Genomic DNA, 16,243 nt, shown 5'->3' with positions numbered 1-16,243 from the left:
TGGGAAGGGGGAGGGAGGGGAAACGTGAGTTTATCCATGTGTTCATCAAAAGAAGAAGAAGACGACTGATGTTTGATTTTCATGTTTTCTAAATTAGATGATAATACAATCAAGTTTCCTTTTTACATTTGTTGTACATACGAGATCCGATGATGCTGATAGGAAAAACTCACTCCAGTCGAACCCGAGTGGATTGATAAGGTATGTGTATATAATGTTAAGAGGTATTGTGTATGCAGTAGAACTATTAGGCAAACAATACCGCCATTTATATAAACCTTCAGTTTTTGTTTTGTTTTTTTGTTCTTTTTTTTCCGTTTTGTTTCGTTCTATCTCTGAGCCGTCATCCTTTCCTATAGCTGCCATTTTGGTGAGAAAGCATGCAGGCATGTAAATGTTTGTCCTGGAATTATGATATTTAATAAATCCTATATTGTGCTGAACAAATACTAGGGTTGACTCACTCAAGCCCGGATGATTTTAAAAACATAATTAACAAATGTTTCACTTTCAAAAATGAGGGGTTTTTTTTGTTTTGTTTTTTTTGCTGTCAATACTACTGTAATCTTTGTAACAGAGGTAATATTTCTTGGAATTTACTGTACATTTTTGTCATGAGGCACACTCAGAAATCAGCACCTCTCGATGCGTTTTTTAAAAAAAAAAAGAAGAAGAAGAAAAAAGATGAATTATTGTCGTGTCAGCTTGAAAAACAATCAGTCATGATGCAACCTTTCAAATCTAAACGCTATTTGATTACATTGCTCTAATCCCTGTTTGACCTATACAAATACACTTTTTTTATTTTAGTTTTTTTTATAGTGTTTCAAGATATCCCGATAAGAAAAGATTCATAATTTTACTGTTACTTTCCCTAAAGACTTTTGGAGTTTTGGTGCTGAAACACCTGTGTATATTCTCAAGACATAAACTGATGTCAGTCCTTTAACTGCAAAACAGTTTAGACCTTTTGCGTTATAATCAGGAGAAGAAGAAGGAGGAGGAGGAGGGAGAGTGTCCCATGTTCACAATGTTTGTTCTTTTTTGTTCTCAATGGAGTGTCTAGGTCTGTTGTCACTGATAACTTATATAACTTCTTGAATCATCTCCTCATTGTATTTCAAATTCAAATAAAGTTAACATGTTGATGATAAACCCAATGTTTGTGACACGGTTCTGTGCCATTGACGTGTTTGAAGCGGTTGCCCCACAATACGCTGATGTAACATTTCCAGATTGCACATTGATATTGCTGAAACATAAACACACAGATCTTTACCACTGCGATACCCAAACATGATTTTATGGAAACATGGGGGCATCTGCTTTCTTTGAGGTCGTATAGTTGTGTTCATTTTAGGGACATTTACAATCAGCCTTCAGACTTTTAACTCTTTTCTATGTATTAAGAATGAATGAACATATTGTTCTTTGCTTTTTAAAGCAGTAAAAAAATGTGTATAATCAGATGATGGGAATAACTTCTGTACAATTTCCTTTCTTTTCACTGACTCCAGATGCAAGTGTGAGTGTGCCCTTTGACTTGTGTGTGTGTGTGTGTTTAATGCATAGGCTGATCTTAGATAAAAGACGCAAATGAGGGTGTGACCAAGCTCACTGTAAATAAATTACTTCATGTGTACTTCCGTGTGTATGATGCTAATTCACAATATATTGCCCTAAAATGATAAACAAAAACACTCCCTTTAACCAGCCCTGCACGATGAATGGCCATGCTTCGTAATATCCGCATTAAAAAGCACTTGGGGTCTCGCTGAGCTGTTGAGAAATCATAAAGCTGTTATAGTCGTGCTGCCTTTTTGTTTTGTGAGTGTGATATTGGCAACGTTTCGGCAGCATAATATGTTTTCCTTGTGTGCATGCTTTCTGACGCAGTCGTGTCCACAGTGGAATAATTTCCTTTGCACACTTAAAGTACTAGCTGAGGTAAGCACAAATTCATTAAAAGTTTTTGAAAGCTGTCAAATCGTGAGGCTGCGACGCAGGTTTTAGTCATTAGTCACAATCGGTTACTCATTTGATCATTTTTCACAAGAAAATTAGAGGAAATACAGGTTCCTGTAATTATTTAACAGAAGCACTTCACCTGTATTGCCATTATAGCTCACCTGGTTGAGTAGGTGATCCATATGCTGAAACATCGCAGATGCCTGCGAGGCTTGAGTCTGCACTGGGCTGTTTTCTGCATGCCATCCTCCGCTTGCTGTTTCCTGTCTGCTCTCCACTGTCCTTAAAAATAAATATAAAAATAAACCTAATGACCATGCACTTGCAAGGAGAAACAAAGTAGCTGCGCATACACAAACACACACACACACACACAGTGTACACTCCTACTGTACTAAAAGGGGACCGTTGTTTTACACAGCTCATGAATGGACCACTTTTTTTTAAGGAAACAAAAACAAAATTGAAAATATTATTTAAATGCCCTTTTTATATAATATAACAGAAAATACATAGGTCTTAGTCACAACAGATTATTTATTTACGGATAGGGAAATACAGGTTCCTGTAATTCTTTATTTAAAGTGTTTCACCTGAGTTGCCGCCATAGCTCACCTGGTAACCATATATTGAAAGACTGCAGGGGTGTAGGTTTGAATCTGTCCTGTCCTGTCATCTGTTCCATTTTGAAACACACACACATACACACAAGTACATGCCTACAATACCAAAAGGGAACCGTGGTCATAAGTGGACCACTCTTTTTTGATGTTTTGTTGTTGTTGGTTTTTTTTTTTGGGGGGGGGGTTTGAAGGAACAAATATAAAATGGAAAGCATTAAATAAGGGACTTGTTTAATTAAAAATACCAAGAGGAAGGCAGCAACCCTGGATAATATTTCTTTTTTTATGTGGAGTTGGATATCCTGACACATTCTGCACTACATTTAGTTTTTAGTTGTACGAACAAAAATTCCATGGGACTTTTGTTCAGAATAAAAACAATTAATAGGTAGATGCTTGTACAAGCTTTTCTTGATTTATTGCTTTTGTTTTTGATTCACAACACCTATCCACAGGGATTATTTTCAAGTAACTGTAACAGGTACAGCTCTTAAAGCACATAAAAAATATAAAATCGACATTGAAAGACAAATTTCTCTAGTAAGCAATTCTGAGTGAAATGTGTTGACACAGCATGCTTGGCCCATTCCCATTTTGCATGCTTTTTAAAGCATGGCCATAACACAGCCACAGAGATGAATAATTGACTGATTGCTGCATAATTCAGTGCTGCATTGTAAAAATTCAAGGCCTAAAATATTTCAAGCTTTTCTTCTTTTTATTAAAAATGAGGTTAAAGTTTCAATCAACCTTGAAAGAACAATATGACACACAGTGGGCAATCAATCATGAAACCATGCTTCTCGTGGAGTTCAGACTCACACTGGCTGTCAACGCTCCACTCAGTAAAAACTTAAGTTCACTATCGTTTGAAAGAAACTTACATAACGTCCACTTGATCCATCAAATGACTCCAAGGTTCCTTCTTTGCGCTGCAGTGAAAGATTCACTCTGCTCACCTCCAGTGAGCTTCTGAGATGTGGGCTGTTCTCAGCTATTACTCAGATATTCTGTTTATTTCTCTATCTGATGCATTTTCCTGCACTTGCATGTGAGAGAAAAGGCCCCGCAGCTACATGTTTCATATCACTGCACATTTTGTAATAAATTCAATTCAGTACAAATATGACCATGAGGCACAAAGACTTTAAATACCAAATGTGCATTATAGATGTGCTGTTGCCTTTTTTTCTTTTTTTTTGCTTCAACGTAGTGCGGAAAGCACACTGCTGATTGCATATTCAAAGCACTGAAAGCCTTGTGAGCTGTGTGTTTTACTTACTTGGCTCAATGTGTCGATGCGCTCATGAAGACATCATGAACACATGATTATTCTTGCATGATCCTTTTGGTTCATCCAATGTCACAATGCGACTTGGTTGATGTTTTGTGCTTGCATGGTTAGCTTAAGATCGGCAACAGATTTTTTTGCACTTAAAGGATGAAAAGTTTCACAAGTGAGAAATGAAGCTTTATTTATGCTTCAACGTCGTGTCAACTACATAGTTAACCCCAACTAATTCCTCGCTCATCATCCCAGCCAGGCGATGACCATTTAGTGAAGGCAGTAATATTGCATGTCTCTTGATAACTCAGTGGTGACCTGGAGTCTGTGGAGAGGCATTAGGAAGGTGCAGGCTGATCATCTGAAAGATGGGACTAATGTCACCTAATCAGATAGACCATTATGCATTAGTGAAACTACAAAACAGTTTTATCTGACAAGGGCCAGGCCACATTACCTAAATTAACATTTTGCAAGCATGAACATGGAAGATGACAGAAGCGAGAGGAGGGCTGTAGGACGGCGGCCTGTGCTTAGACATTCGGCAGTAATTATTAATTTATGATTGTCTCTGGTCTTAATGAAAATGAAAGCCAGGAAAGAGAACAGGGAGGGATAATGTGGCGTGAAATTGAGTTTCATTTGTACAGGGGCCACCTTTTAACTCTGCGCTTCTTAGGCGGAAATGAAGCCGAGCTCTTCCCCCCCTCTCTCTAGTGAATGCATTTCAGATTTTTTTTTTTTTAACTATGTTTCTATCATGCCTTCCTTTGAGTCTTCAGTCAAAGCGTGCTCATATCCTCTCATCCTTTTGTGATATTTGGGGCCAACGCGGCCTTTAACATCTCCATTACTCTCATAAGGCCTTTTCAAAATGACACAAGGCTCTTTGATGTCTGATAACTATGTCAACAAGTTTGTTGAATGGAAATGTCTCTACACAGCACCACCTTAATGTCAGTGAGGCGATGGAGAAAGGTCTCAGACCAGGTTGGTAAAAAAGGGTGATGTGCGCAACATTGTATGGAGTATTTTTCTTTATTTTATTTTTTACTAAAGGATTGTGGAGGGCCAGACTTATGTTGTACTGGTGAGGTAATGGGTTAACACCTGGAAAAATAAATAAGGGTTTTTGCTTAAATATGTGTATGCATGATGAAAAAACCCTCTGATGTTGTAAACACAGGAACAGATATTCAAGTCCAACATTTAATGACTGCAGTTACTTTTTTTTTCTTTTAAAGGAAGTCATAATACATCACTAGCTTAAAATTCTTTTGATATTCAACTTAACTGGATACAGGCAGTTACAGACAATGTGCACCATATTAAAAATCCTGGGCTGAAAAATTAAGTCAGTGCAAAACGCCATAAACTACATTTTCTGGAATGGCCACTTGAGGCTGGTTCAGTCAGTTTCCACAGACACTAATGTTAACATGACTGACTTTAGAGCTTGTGTTTACAACCAGATATAGGAACGGTTTCAAAATTATATCACGATATTTCCAAAAAATCTGTGATGATGATGATGATATTTATGATGATGTAGTGTTCTGATGTTTGCAGCTTGCAAGCAGCACCAAATTATAAGTATAAGTAAATGAAGGGCCTTATCCATCCTTCTTTTTAAATGAGCTACTGTCACTGATGACACACTACCTAATTCAAAGTGTGAATCCATTGACACAAGCACAGCATTATAATGCAATAGCTGTGAGACAGCATAGCCTAGTTAGTGTTCTTGAAATTTTAATATAGGTACACTCCTTAAAAAAATGAAAGGAACATTTTGAAAACACACCAGATCACAACAATCGTGTTGAATAGCTATCTTCAAATTGACTGGCTAATGTGTTAGGAACAAAAGGATGCCGCATTGATTCGTGCAAATGAAAATTATTAACCTACAGAGGGCGGAATTCAAAGAGACTCCAGAAAACAAAGTGAAAAAATAATCCTTCTCTCACTAATTTTATTGCAGCAACTCAAAATGGTACTTAGCAGTTTCGATGGGCTCCACGTGCTTGTATGCATGGAGACAATGCCCTCTTGATGCTATTTTGTAATTAAGAAGTATTCCTTTAATTTTTCTTTGAGTAGTACATAAAACAACTGCGTAATACTTTAGTTTAACAATAACTAAAGCAACTTAACCTACTAACAAATCAGTATTGTCACATAGTGAATCTTAAAGATACAGAGCTTTTAAACCACCTGCTAAAGCCATGTTTTCCACCATATGACCACATCAGTAATTCCCATCTAACATCAGCTCATCCTGTTTACTTGTATATTCTGCAAAACTCTGCTTTGTTGGAGTTTGTTGAAGTGGCTCCCTGTTTAGGTAGTAAATCCTTACTCACTGTCAGACATGCCTGGCTCATAGTTGTCTTGTTGTGTAGACATGTTAATGTTGCTATAGCAACGATATCATGATATGACATTTTTATATCATTTTAATGTTTATATCACTGTTATCTTGGATAGTATGATCTAACACAGGCCTAGCCTCGGTTTCTATAACTGATTTACTTGTAACGCGTTACTGTAATCCGATTACTTTTTTCAAGTATGAGTAAAGTAAGGGATTACTATTGCAAAAACGGTAATTAGATTACCGTTACTTTCCTGTAGGAACGCTGCATTACTGCCTTACTAAAACCGTGAATTTTCTTGCAAGAATCTCTCATGACAGTGACGTAAGCAAGTGCGACGTTTGTGACAACAGCTGTGTGCAGATCAACAATGGATCACATATCGATTGTGGGAGAGAGTATGAGCATGCAGCGTTGAAAACGTGAAAGTACTGACCTTACTTTGAGTTTGATTCCATAAAAAGTGACAAAAACATTAGCGTCCGTTGTGCATGGGAAGAAAACTTCTTTTTACAGCGGAAAAAAAACCCTAAACTTCCAAGCAAGCACGATGTAATGGGAAATTCACAGAGAAACTGGCGGATTTTTCAACTGACCGTGGCACACCTGCACCAGGGTAAACCTCCGCCTACCCGACTCTTGCTTTACATGTGAAAATAGAGCAACAGGACCGCTGAGTCTTTGACTTTATTTATTTTCTGCTGTGTTTTACTTGCATCTATTTGAAAGAGTGAGTGTAAACACACACACAAAAAAAAATATTTTGTGTGCTGGAATGTGCAGAAAATAGGTTTAAATATTAAGTCAGAGAATGTTGCATATAATTAAATTTTTGCTTGATGCATAAAGTTAAAAGATTAAAACTAATAAAACAAGTTTTAAAAAGGGACCTTTCCATTTGATTACATTTTGTATGATGGATTATGTAGAAAAAGTAGAATTGGCCTCAAAGATCTATCGCTTTATCACCTAAGGTTGTAAATTGTGTTTTTAAAAAGTAACTAAGTAATTACTTACTTTTGAAAATAAGTAATCAGTAAGGTAACGGGATTACTTTTTGGGGAAGTAATCAGTAATTAGTTACTGATTACTTTTTTCAAGTAACTTGACCAACACTGATGATAGCTATGGGTTTTTATTTTCCTATTTCAATTTGATTAATTTGTGGAAGCACTACGCCACAGGTAGATGCTGACTGGGTTTCACTTTGGCTAATTCAAATCATGAATTAAACTTCCTGACTGTGTTTGTGGTGTCGGTGCCTTTCATAATATAATTTTCTGCCAAATAAGATGTATTATTATCAAAAAAAAGTACAAACAGTCTGTCCAAGAATTTATTTTTTGGTAAGTAAAATTATACTTATGTTATGTAGCACTAATTAGCACCAACATCAGCATCATTAGCACTCTTTTAAGTTTATATCATGGGCCACAATGATGCAAAGTCCAGTATTACCTCTGTTTTGGGGATGGTACAGTGATGTGGTGCTTAATACTGTTGCTTCTGGGTTTAATACAGGATTCTGCCTTTCTTTGTGGACTCTGCATGTTCTCCCCATGTCTTTGTGAGCTGTTAGCAAGTACTCAGGCTGTCCAAAGACATGCATGTTAGGTTAACTGGTGATTATACATTTGGATGTAGGTGTGAATGTGAATGAGTTACACTGGATGGAAGAATGGATGGAAGAAGAAAGAAAATTCTGAAATGCAAAGAAGCTAGATCATTAGAACTGTGGGGATCCTGAAAGAGATGGACAGAGGTGGGTTCTTTAGTTAAAGCCAGTAGGAGTACTAGCTGTCACATGATCCATAGTCAATAGGAAATTTGATTTCTGCCACAAGGAGCATTATTGTTATTCATACAGAGAAATGTGAAGATTTAAATCTATTCAGTATATAAACCTAATATTCATTAAATCTTATATTACCTCGGTAAACATGAATAAATTATTGAATATGTGGCACACATTAAATGATTTGATAGTTTTATGCATTTATTTAACCTTTGTACGCCGTGTCAAAAAAAATATTTTGGTATTGAAGGAAATTGCCAAAGTAATTAATTACACCTGCGGTGACAACAGAAGGTTATTTTTTTCTAATATAAATGGAGAGTGGACCCAACCAAGTGAAATGAGTACTCTGAGGTGTTGCTCCTAGGCTTCCTAAGGTGAGGGACCCTGTCCTGCCCTCAGAGGAAATATAAGAATTGACGTAAGTGGTTCATGTCTTCTGTTGTCTGACTTTTTCACTGTATTTCAGATTAGTACACCGTGGAACTACACAAAAGTCGGCCTCTGCAAGCCTTTTAGCACCACCACCACAGTAGCGTATGATGGACACAGTCATTCCTTTTACTTTAGTTTGTTCCTGTGGCATCATAAAGAAAAAAGTCGGGAACTGTGTCACAAACTCAATATTTAGTTTCAATACTGGGGCCCTGAAAACTTGAAACATGTATCATATGTTGGTGTTTCTGTTCCTAAAATGGTAATATATATGTTTAAAAAGGTTTAATTCTGTAAATACACTGAGGGTTAAAACGTAATTCTAAATTGGTATTCTAAATTCATCAACATTCCCTTTGTGATGTGGTTAATATTCTCAGATGAGAAAAGTAGTAGGTTACCAAAGTAGCTCCAGTTGGTGATTTATGTCTTTAAGTGAGGGAAACAATTCCTAACTCATTGAATTGTTTGGTGTGGCTGAAGCCTTAATACCTATTAGTTTTCATGCTCCTGCATTCATATCATTAATGATTTGGTTTATTTATCTAAAACTTAACATGAGTATCATCTGTCACTGACATAGAGCAAGTAAAGCAAACAATGGGCTTAGAAATAAGAAGATATATTTGCACAAGGGAATTTTTGTAGATCCATTTCAAGTTTATGAATAAATTAGAAATTCGGAAAGTGATGTAAATGATTCACATCTTATCTTGTCTGACTTTTTCACCTGTGTTTTCAGGACATTGAACCAGTATCATTTGTTACTGTGGAATAACGAGTTTTTGGCCCTGGAACAGATACATTTTTTAAGCGGCCACTGTTTTTCCTGAAATATCAATACAATAGTGATTTATATCTGAAGTGGCATCTGCAGGCTCTTGCAAAATTACTCACAGACACAGTATCCAAATCACCAGGGTTGGTTATATTAAGTCAATTACATTTTTACAATTGTGAGCGAGGGATGGTTAATTTAGTTTGACCCAAGAGCCACCGACACTCCCCCAGATAACAGACAGATGAGACGAGTGACCACAGGCATAAGGGAGTGTGTGTCTGAGTGTGTGTGAGCCCACTGGATTAGTCTTCATTTGATGCCTCTGTCATAAGGGAGAGGAAGACTGAACGTTGGCTGGCAGAGCAAAGAAAACACACAGGGTCAGTAGAACACACACAAACACAAGCACACACTATTAACCTCCCCCCAGCTCATCAACTTTATTTTGCAATCTTCCCTCAGAACCATTAGAATACCCCGAAGAAATGACTTTCCAATTAAAGGGGATCTAGAAGACGTTTTTTTTTCTTTCTTTTTTTTTTATATCCTCAGCTCCTGGAGTCCTTTATTCCAATAATTTAAATTGGAATTGATTTTTCAATTTACCCACTGACTGTTATGGACACAGAGCATAGGGCAAAATAGAGCTACGTTGTTAGAATTTGTCATGACAGAGCCAAACATGCAAATTTGCACATTTGTTTCATTCCAAGAAAACAATCAGGGAAGACAACAAATTTAGGCCTTGTGTGATTATAGAATTTACGCATTTATGTGGAAAGGTTACTGTAAAAACGACTCACATTTTTGTTGCGAATTAGCGCGCACGATCGCATTAAGAAGTTCAGATGTATAATTTATTGTAATGTTTAACAGGCATTCTATTAGTGCTCAAAAAGCTTTAGCTCAGGCCAAAATGTGCCCAGTACACCACATTTCCCACAAGCTTCTAGAGTGGAGTAAAACAGTAGTCTGTTCCAGACAGGGAGCTAGAGCCGTACACGTTTAAGTTTGACAAACTATGCCAATGAACTCTGCAACAACAGCAGTTCCAGCTGCGTTCTAATGAGCATTTATTGTGCCTCTACAGCAGCGCTCGCTTTGCAGAGCCTGCTTCAAAGCGAACCAGATTCTACTTGAGCTGTTTTACAGATGCGTCTCGAAATCCGAGGCCGTTCTTCTGTGGACGAATGGTTCTGTCTTTTGCTCCTGACAGCTGTGCGGGCTTGTTGTTCGCTCTCTCCTGAGTTGTTTTAATAAAGTTGTGCTGCAGGACTAGTGAGAGAAGATTAATGGACGCACAGGAAGTGTGGCAGTTGTGAGAGGATGCAGGACAGAGCGGGCCAGCAGCCATCTGTTCCCTCTCCTTTACAGCTCTCTTAATGGAGAAGCAAACCAAACAACATGGATCTGAGCCCTGCAGACATACACACACACACACACACACACACACACAGAGGCAAGCACACACACAGACACGCACACACCTCTATTGCACACAGCTAAACACAAAACATCACTTTATATGACAGAGATGAGAGCTAGGCTTTTGTCATTGTATTCCCCCTTGTTGGATGTGTGCGTGTGCCTGCTGGTACATTTGTGTATATGTGTGTGTGTGTGTGTGTGTGTGTGTGTGTGTATGTGCTTTTTTTCCCCCTACCTTTCAGCGAAATAAAGTTGGGTGTGAGCCACGGCTGTGAGATTTAGATGAAAGACACAGCCTGGATGGAACGTGATTAAGAGATATGTTCTTGAGGCAAAACAGGACTTGGCATTTGCTGAGACAAAACCTAATCAAATTAAAGCAAAACATGGCCATTGTTGTGGAGTGTGTTCTCTGCTTGTGTCACGTTTGAAATGAAACAGTGTAAAATAGATATGGGCTTGTGTCTGCGCTGCATCACCAGCCCAGTGACTTTATTCAGATTTACACACAGGCACTGACTAATGATGGTTGTGCCCAATGATGCCTAAAGCACTTTATAGAGCTGTCTGGGTTATAAAAAATGTTTACTATGATGGAGCAGAATGGCTCGCTGAAAGAGTATTATTGTTTACAAGATATTGTTTTCGATTAATTCACTCAGCAGAATTGTTAAATTCTCTATCCAACAGGCATGCCAACCTCCACTTCCTTCTTCCGTCAGTAAGTAGCCTCCAGTCTTCCTTCCGCGGGCTCCCTCTCTACACCAGTGCTCCATATTTATTATTAGCCTTTAATGAAATCTATAGTCCGACTGTTTCTCATTTTGTTTGTTCTCAATGAGCGCAGGCCATGTCACGTTAAATGACAACATGCATCGTCTCCCTCTTTTTCCCAGTGAAGACATCTGTACGACATGATGAAGTTTCCTCTCTGAGTATCAATCCTGTAATTGAGCTCAGGGAGAGGAGACGTGATGTGCACACAGAGGAAGTGAAAGGCCTCCCTCGCTCTTCATTCCATTCCTTCATCCCTCCCTCTGTTTCTCCCTCTTTCCTACACACACACACACACACACACACACACTATAGACTAATGCGGCATCCTACTTTTATGCACATTTATTCTTCTCTTCCTCTTTACCTGCTTGTACATTCAATTTGTCAGTCAGCTCTCTTTAGATGCACATCAGCTGAAATAAGTGCATTAGCATTAGCTGCCATAATATTGCTTTCTGTTCAGAGAGCCCTGCACTATGGCAAGGAGCTCTGCAGAGAGGAGAGATGCAAGTGGCATCTCATAATAGTGTCTTCAACAAGCATTTCACAACACTACATCCTAAGTGAAGCCGTGTCCTGGAGCTACGGTGTCTTTATCCATGTCTTTTTATCCGCCTTGTAATGTTGCTTTCTCATTCTTCTTTGACAATACCGTGGATCATGCGGAACCCGAAGTGAGACCGGATTAAATATTAACACAACCTGACACAGTCCCCACTGGAGCTCCTATTCCACTTCACCTAATAGAATTAAAAAACTTTGCCATGTGCATGGAGCAGAACAGTGTTGTGAATGTTATTCTTTACAATGACTTTGAACAAATCTTATATAGATCTACGGAGAACCTGACAAGGAGGAGGCCAAGGTTTCCATTCAACCACTTAGCTGAGCTGGGAGTTGGAAAATACACATACATACACACAGATGAGGGCCTTTACATTATTTATGGTTCTTAATGGTGGCTGGCCGTGTGTGTGAATCAGCAATAGAACAGTCTGCTAAAATAGACACACAGATGTAATCAAGGCCATACATTTCCTCTCCTTCTTGTGCTAAATAGAGGGTCAATTGGAGGCAGTTTAGCAGCATTTGAAACTCTTGCACTAGATTATCTCCTTTTAATAGAGACAAAAGACAATGCAGAAGTAGACTGCAGTTGCCAGAGGAAAAGATTACCTCTGAGAGGCTATCCTTGCTAATGTGCATACCTCACACAGTTCCTGCTCTTCATAAGATATGATTGCACGTCCAAATACAGATAAAAACAATAGCTCATGTGCTTAACCTAGTTTTGTCCACAAAAGGAATCCATTAGTCTCATTGTGCAGCCCTTAAGCTCAGTATCGCAGGGGGGAATCCGCCGTTGCACCGCTACATCCACGCACATGTGCCTCTCATTTCCTATGGCAGTCCAGAAGTATCCTTCAACATCCTATTGTAAAGTTTACCAGGGGAGAGGTTCAGCGTATTAAAGTGCCCTGAGAGAAACGCTAAACGATGTAAATGCAGGCAGCTGCTGGCTGCTAATGCCATACAGTAGATGAGGAGGCCCAGCTGAGGCTGGATGTGTACAGTATCTATATAACATTATAGGCCCTCTTTCATGTCCTTGTGCTCTCTAATGGGAACAATATGAAGACTGATGGTATATAGTAAAACTGTGGAAAACATTGCTTCAAACAAAACTGTTACAAAATCCACTAGGCACCTTTGTTTCGGCATTAATTTGAAGTCAGTCAACATTTTATTTTACATTATTTGTGAGACAGTTAAAAAACCCCAAAGTAAACCAAAGTGTTTCGTTTGGTTTGGTGGCTTTAATTTTAACTACTAGTAAATGGAGTGGCAGAAAAAGCGCATTTCCACAACTGAACAATACTTCTAGTCAGCAGTTTGTCCATTTCTCACGTTTTTCTTTACAGCACATAGCGTGCAGGTGTCTCTGTGTGAATATATTTTAGTTGTATTGGAATTTTGTTAATGTTTTAAATGCACAATCTTTCCATGCATCCCCCCCAGGCTACGGTACAACTGTAGCTCTAACTACTCCTTCTTTTCTCCTAATTCAGAGGAGTATTTTCTCCCAGATCTGCTTTGACTTTCAGGATTTAATGGAACACACATGAACACGCAGCATCAGAAACCAGCTCTTTAGAAACACTTTTAATCACGGCACAGATAAATATATAAAAAAAGCACAATCTGAAAAACAAATGCAGCAACACTGTCTCTGATCATCATTTGATAGTGTGCTGACACGCAAACTCTATTAAGCTGTCTTCAAATATGCAAAAATGATATGATTTTACAATGATTACATATTCACTTCCCCAGCTGGCTGGCTCCAAGCGTCTCCATTTGTCATCGACTATTGTGTCCAATTATATGATTAGCTTTGAACACTCCAGCACTTCGAGAGCTCTCGTGTGTTCTGCCGCGCAGAGTGATTCACAAACAAAGTCATTACAACATGTATTCACACATATCAAATAACAAAACAGATGGCCACTGCGCCTGCTGCCTGATTTGTTTTCCACACGAGTGGTGGGAAAAAAAAGAGAAAGGAGAAAAAAAAAAGTATTTTGTGCGAGCTGTGTTTAATGCTGACTGTTTTTATTCCCAAAGAAGAGCAGCTGGCTGTTGCGCTGTTAGATCAGCTCCTATGAAAGACAATCTTGTTTTCATTAATTTCTCTACAACAAAGGCACTTGTTGGGAAGATTTAGAATTACAGCGGGTAAAGCTTCCGGATAATTCATCACAGGGACTTGACAGGAAACTTAATTGTTTTAAATGCCAGTTGCTGTGAGCACTGTGGCTGGTTTGTCTTTGATGTCTAACAGGTGGGACACATAGACAACCCTCTGATGTTTCATTTGACCTTTGACCTCTCCCTTATAAATCCACTTGTAGTCCACCAGCCAATAAACCTATCACCATATGATGAACTGCAGTTCCCAGAATTCCACGAGATTGGAAATTTTGATGTCTGCCTTCTTTTATTTAGGACAGTGTAAATCTAACCCTTTCATGCCATACACACTGGCCTCTTCTTCATCTGAATGCTGTTAACCAATCAGCCGAATGCCACGTGGACCATCAGTGCAGTTTATCCTTTTACTACTCTGAGTATGAATACAGCTGGACTTGCTTGTGAAAAATCAATCAGAACATTAACAGAATCAGGCACATTTTAAAGACTTTCACAGTTTAATGGGGTATATTTAGCCTGTGTTTGCAAGTGATCAGCTATGCAATAACTTTGCTATCTGTGATTGCACCACAGGGTGCTCTTACTGTGTAATCGAAAGCGCCACTACACTGTTACCCAGCTACACTGGCTTACTGTCTGACCCAATTAAGATTGCGTTGTCGCGACAGAAACAATAACTCAATTATTTTAACAACTGGCCACACCAAAATCAATTCTTAGTGATGTTTGGGCTGGACACCTATCAAAATCGTCACATTTCTTCCACTTACAGCCACTTGGCAGAGACAGAACTGTCACGCATTCACGTCTAACTCATTTCCTTGTCTGTCATTTGAGGAAGAAGAAACTGAGAATAAATTACTTTTGCGGCAGAGACCTGACACTGAAGTATCTCCGTGTAGAAAAAAAGGTTCTCTCTTTTAAGCTTAAGGTGGTTTTAAATCTACCGAATAGCCTCCCTGACATCTCTCAAGCATGTTACTGTAAATGCACTCCAAGCGACTGAATCATTTAACATCCAATCAATACAATTCACATTGCACCATAAACACGCTTTGGTCTGATTCCTGTTTCGGAAAGCTGCTAGGACTTCTGTGTAAATGAGGCGCACTGGTTGTTTCACGGGGAAGAAAAACTGAAGTGTTGGCTTTTGTGAAGCTGGATGTAATAAATGAAATCCCCCAATGAACAAAGAAAAAGACTTTTAAAACAGAAAACAAAAATCTTGCACAGTCTGCTTGACAAAAGTCAAGAAAGCACTGTGATGGCCTGCTCTCCTGGGTTGATGGGATCTGTTGTAGCTGTGCCATGCTGCCATCACCTGGCCAATAAATTTACAGCAATTTTAACAAAACTTGTGGTGTGTTGTATGTGCTGCACCACAGGTTGGACTTTCCCTTTTTTCTATGCAAATCTAAATATAAAAGCAGCCGAAAAAACTTTGCTCCTTGTGTGCATGACATCATGCCGCAGCAATGGCAACATTTGCTCACTTCGCCTCTGCAGAAACCGAGGTGCTGCAGAGGTAAAGTTCAAAACACCGCACGATAACAAACCAAAGAGACAATATGTAAAACCCACCATTGTTTCCTGTAAGTCCCCCCCCCCCACCCCCACCCCACCCCCACCCCCCGTGGAGGCTGTCAGTGACGCTGCGAGTAGGTTGAGAAGAGTTTCAATGTTCACGTACAACAAAGCAGACATTGAGATACTGTGTGCTACATCTTAAATGAATGTGAGCTTTATTTTCACCTGCACACATCACACCTGAGACACAGCCACTCGTGCTTTGTCTGCTAAAGCAAAGATGCACAAAAAAAAGAAGAAAAACACCATCTCAAGTCTCATGGGTGAGTCAATCAGCTCTGAACACAGATGTTTTTTGCCACAACAGCAGCACTCCCATACTGTGAGTGTAAATTACACCTTGGAAATTAATTGCAAGTTCTTGATTTAGACTTTGATAATGAACCATGTACACAGCGATGCATTCAGTGTTACATTGTGCAAAAGCGCTCACAGTACGTATCGCAGTCCCATTTTGAAATGACTGTGGCTGTT

Source organism: Diplotaxodon limnothrissa, linkage group LG16 (genome assembly GCF_057381915.1).
Source record: "Diplotaxodon limnothrissa isolate DT_005_m linkage group LG16, D_limnothrissa_male_GT1.1, whole genome shotgun sequence".
In the NCBI taxonomy this organism is placed as follows: Eukaryota; Metazoa; Chordata; class Actinopteri; order Cichliformes; family Cichlidae; genus Diplotaxodon; species Diplotaxodon limnothrissa.
Note: the sequence above shows the minus strand (reverse complement) of the source record.